General features: G+C 36.7%; 1 pseudogene across 1 annotated transcript; it reads right to left on the reverse strand.

Moving 5' to 3' along the window:
- Nucleotides 1-3,240: 3,240 nt before the first annotated feature.
- On the reverse strand, nucleotides 3,241-4,229 carry LOC311167708 (olfactory receptor 2G3-like; annotated as a pseudogene). Its single transcript has one exon. The product of its transcript is annotated as an olfactory receptor 2G3-like (transcript).
- Nucleotides 4,230-5,627: the final 1,398 nt, after the last annotated feature.

The following is a 5,627-nucleotide window of genomic DNA, read 5'->3' on the forward strand; positions in this document are numbered from 1 at the left end:
CATGCCATGTGGGAATCCCCCTGGCCGGCTGGGAATCGAAACCATGCTGCTGAGGCTGCAGACAGCTTCACAGCACTGCGCTCAATCCGCTGCGCCACTGGGGAGGCCCACTTCCTTGTATTTCAATAGCTAATTAGCCAGAGTGCATTTCTAAACAATACAGTTAGTTTGGCTCATTAACATGTTTATGACTTTTAATCTCTTTTATTATAGGGATCTATTCTCCAATACACTGTTAGAACTTGGTTCTCAGACCCAGGGCCTAGACCACTGGCAGCCGCTACTGACACTGCAGGGTCTTAAATTTAAAAGTGGATGTGAAGCTATGAGTATCCCCATGAGAATGAACAATGATGTAATATATATATATATATATATATATATATATATAATTGATGGTTAAAATGAAAAAAAATTAAAAGTGAGTGTGATATTGAAAATGAGACTTAGAGCTTATGCTAAAAAAAAAAAATAGGTGTTCAGGGCCTTCCCGGTGGTGCAGCGGTTGAGCGCTGGGTTGCAAAGCTGCCCACAGCCTCTGCAGCGCCGGTTCGATCCCCAGCTGCTCCCCGGCCACTGGAGGAGGGTCCCACATGGCGCACAGACCTCTCCTGCCGCCCGCTGCTCCCCTTAGCAGTGTACTTCGGTCCTGCCTGGTCTGCTCCCCGCTCTGGCTCTGGTGAATTCTCTCACCCTCCCCGTGCTTCTGACTGTACCAGTGCTTGTATAAATAAATAAATAAATCTTTAAAAAAAATTTTAAAAAATAGATGTTCATAAAGAGGCTTGTTACATTTAATTGCACTTAGTTTTTCATATTTCATGATATGGACACAATTTCCAATATCAGGATAATTTTACTGTTACTATCTTCAGTGACAAAATAAGATAAATGGACCAAACATATTTAAGCATAACTTGAGTCTATGTACTTACAGAAAGAAAAGTGGAAAGAAAACCTCACAGTTGTCTAACATTATGTATTTTTATTAACTGCAAATTTCTACATAGTGGTGTGGTCCCACAAAGTCCAAGCAGAAAGAAACTATATGGAAATAGGCAAGACCCCAGCCTCTGGAGTCAGACAAGCTGAGGTAATAGTAGAGCAAAACCCAGCCATTATTTCCTCACTGTGTGAATTAGAACAAACAACTTAAATCCTTCAGTCTCAGTTTTCTGATCTGCAAATAATAATTCTAATATCACCTGCTTTTTAAGATGGCTCTAAGGAAGATTAAATGTGATATTAAATATAAACTATTATTGTGCCTCCCTGGTGGTGCAAGGGGTTGATCACAGAGCTTTGAAGCTGCCGCAGCCTCTGCAGCATGAGTTCAATCCCCTGCCAGCCAGGAAGATACCCACATGGCACAGCAGCCCTCTCCTGACTCACCTGCTGCTCCCCTCACCAGTGTTTTCAATCGATCTGTCTGTTCTGCTCCCCACTCTGTCTCTGGTGAATCCTCTCACCCTCCTCACTGATGACTTGTACCCCAGTCCTTGTATGCATAAATAAATAAATCTTTTAAAAATATATAAACTATTACTAACATGACACTTGACACATAGAAAGCACTAGTAACTTCAACCTCCACTCACTGGCTTGTTGAAATGTAATGTGTTCCTCATTCCTGACAAATAATTAACATATTGGTGTTAATAGATCATATATCTTCACTATTTTTCCTATAATGTTAGACTGAGGCTTATGCTAACTGAGATTTATGTCATGAAGGACCAGTTTCTCCTTCATGTCTTTTTCTTAGGAGATGGCAGAAAATACTTACCAGAAGGCAAAAATATCACTATATATTGTTTCCATCAGGGTAGTACTCACAGTGTCTTCCTTGATGTAGTCCAAACACACTCATTTCCCATTAGGATCACCCTTCCTTTCATGGATAAATCAGAAAAATTATTACTCATTGCAGTACTGAGTTTCTGAAAGATTGGATGAGCCACCAGTTTTTTTTTTTTATTAAAACTGCAATTATGGTTACCTTTTAACACACCTGCTGAACTAAGGTTTAATGAGGATGATGGAGCAAAATTAAAGGTGGGACTGGTGGGTGAGTTGATGAATTGGGCTTAATTAAAATGTATTCTTGATAGGGTATTTGTGGTCATATAATGTGATCATCAAGCACATTTGCAGGGATATTTATGCCTAATAAAGCAGACAACAGTATATGGTCTGTCTGTGGCAAGAATCATTACCAGGTAGCAGGAAAGTATTTATGTACAAACTTAAAGGTTACTGTGTTGATGGGATTTAGACCTTGGAGACAGGCACTGCACAGAGGTGATTAAGAAATCTATGACTATTTAAGGATGTAAAATAATAATATGTCATTAATTAAAAAAAAAGAAATCTGTGAGTATTGGTAGAGGTTTCTCCAAAAAAAACAGTTTTATGAAAAATTCCCTTAAGACATTAGGTTTCATGTTTTGCTTTTATTTTTAGATTTCTTACATTGGAATTAATTTCAGAATAAATTGACTTGTGTACTATATTAAATTTACTGTTGATGGTTGAAGCTATGTGGAACCTTATCTATAAAAATTAACACATTTAATTTCAATTTGATCTATTCAACAGGTACAATACCAATACTTCACATATAGGTGAGGTCACGGAGTATTTGTTTTTCTCCATCTGACTTCTCAGAGCAAATGGTCTCAACAACATATAAATACAACAAAGAATAAATGAGATCTCTATTTCTCCTTTCCTAACAATGCATTGTGCTACTAGGCTATGAAATGCATTTTGTAGGATGGAAACCCCAATCCCAGTTCAAGATAGAGGCTGGGGGTGGAAAGGGTGTGGGTGGGCAGTGAGTCTTTACCACAAAGGCTTCTCTGGCAGGATCAGGTGAATGAACAGGTATGCTATTTTTCATAAAAGTGGGAGGTCTATGAAGAAAATGTCAATGTCCAAATAATCTTATATTAGAATAGAGGTCCATGAAAATCTATTGTTACCACAGTTCATAATTGCATATCTATCATCCCTTATTATCTTGAAGTTTTTAAACAGATAAATTATATTTAGATATCTGGATCTTGATCTATCTCCTATCATTTCCCTCTACTCCCCACTTATTAACAGAATCAGTACACTCTGAAATTCTTGGTATATGGCAAAACCCCAGGAAATGCTCTTTGATAAAATGAATTGGTTCATCGTCTGTGTGTGCTATTTCTTTAGCTTTCTGACCTCAGATTTTTCCCATCCTTTTCATGACTTTGTGGACCACTTTTTTGCCCACAGTAGTTTCCTTACTGCATTCTTTACATCTTTGTTTCTTAAAGAGTAGATCAGAGAGTTAAAGCTAGGTGTAATGATTGTGTAAACGAGAGCGATGAACTTCCCTTCATTTTGGGATGTGTTATTATTCTGTGGCTTCACATATATAGAGATGAATGTTCCATAGAATCACCACTGTGAGGTGGGAACCACACGTGTTGAGGATCTTACACCACCTTGATGCTGACTTGATCCTTATCACGGCACAAGCGATAACTCCATATGAGATGAGAATTACTGATAGAGGTAGCAGAAGGAATATTATTGAAATAGTAAGGAAAACAATCTCAAACACTTGTGAGTAGACACAAGCAATCTTGAAAAAATCTATTATCTCACAGAAAAAATTATCCAACTCCCGGTGCCCACATCTTGGCAACTTGAATGGCAAGAAAGAAATAATTAAGACACAGCCAAAAGTACCCAACCAGGTGGTCACCACCATCTTCTGGAAGAGCTGTGTCATGAAGAGGTTGACACACAGAGCATATCTCTTTGTGTCATAGGTCATAGGCCATCACAGCCAAGAGGAGACATTCTGTGCCTCCTAAGTCAAGAGCAATGAGGGCTTGGAGCACACACCCTCCATAGGAAATAGATATTTTTGTACTCCAAAGATTTACCAGCATCTGAGGGATAATGCTATTTATATAACAGAGATCCACAAAAGACAAATTGGATAAGAAGAAATACATGGGGGTATGCAGCTGGGGGTCGAGGTAAGACACAAGAATGATGGTTGTGTTTCCTACCAGAATTACAATATAGAAGAAGAGGACAAGCACCACAAATATTTGCTCCAATTTTGGCCATAGAGAAAAGCCCAGAAAGATGAAGTCTGTTGTGGAACTTCCATTGCTTATTTCATTGTTTTCATGACAGCCTAAGAGAGAACTATAGTAACAATAAAAGACCATCATGATGTCTTACATAGATATAAGTGTTTTGGAAGTTTTTCATTGGTATTCAACCTTATTTGCAGACTTCTTCCCATCTGCAATGTCAATTTTAACATTTCCCCTGTATTCAGAATCCAAAGTTGCTCCATATTTAAGTCTTTCCAGAGTGGTTCTAAAAATAATTTGTCAGCTCCAATCACACTGAGTTATAAATTATTGAAAAGGTTTCCTATGCTATGTCATTGGCTGTTCTAAATATTATGATTAAGTAATACATCCATAAAGTTACATAATTTCAAGAGAGGTGTAATTTTAAGGACTTGTTCCTCTTTGAAATTATGACATAATCATCACTTGATTATGAGAAATCATTCCCTTATCAAAATAGTTGACCTCGAGGTAAATAAAATGACATATTTTGGGGATACACTTGACAGCACATTGTAGCAGAATGACTTTCCCATTCACTCCCGTGGCTACATCACAGCCATCATAATTATCATCACCATCATCACTAATCTCTTCTTTCTTACAATTTTTCTCCATTTCAACATGGCAGACACTGTTGCTCCTTTGAATCACACTCAGTGTTTTATCAACATTTGCATTCTCTGGCATAATGCTTTTTTTGTTTGTGAATTTGGCACCAGGGAAAAGTAATCTTTTTTCTTGTTAACCTTAATATTCATGTTTCTTTGATAACATTTCATGATTCCAATTATATAAACTAAATAACCATCTTGATTTGTTGCAGAGTTAAAAGTTGAATTAATCTAGAACCATTTGGTCCACATACACATAGCAACTTCCTGTGCAGCTCTTACTCACCTGGCCATTCAGCAAAATTCTCAGGTGGACAATTCCAAAGAGCAGCTCATTAAACAACCAGTATGTTATTTTTCCACATGGAATTCACCAATTACATTAGTGGATCCTTTGGTTGCTTTGGAACTCCATAGGAACCATCTTCTCACTTTGATTCCAAAATAATATAGATAAAGGATAAAAATGACATCTATCTCACTATTTATGATCCTGTATATGACTAATAATCCTATTTATGACTAATTACATGAAATATTTGATGATGCATTAGTTTATAATATTTTTGTGCATGTAATTTATGAGCATAAACTTCAGAACTACAGAGTTTTATATGTAGTGTCTTGTGACCAAGGAATAATATTTGCTATATTTCTACTAAAAAAGATAATACCTACAGTATATAACATAAGTATTTTAGTTAGAACATTATCATATTTAATCAAGAAAAAGGATTATGGGGCATTTTGTATTTGTCAATTCAAAGTAATTATTTTATTTTATTAGTGAGTGTCCAGGTATAATGTACTAGGGTGTAAGCTAATAGAGCATAGTGCTTAAGTTCAAATATTCTGGACTTAGATGCTTTGAATCAAA

The sequence above is a fragment of the Talpa europaea genome (assembly GCF_964194135.1).
Source record: "Talpa europaea genome assembly, chromosome: 2".
NCBI classification, from domain to species: Eukaryota; Metazoa; Chordata; class Mammalia; order Eulipotyphla; family Talpidae; genus Talpa; species Talpa europaea.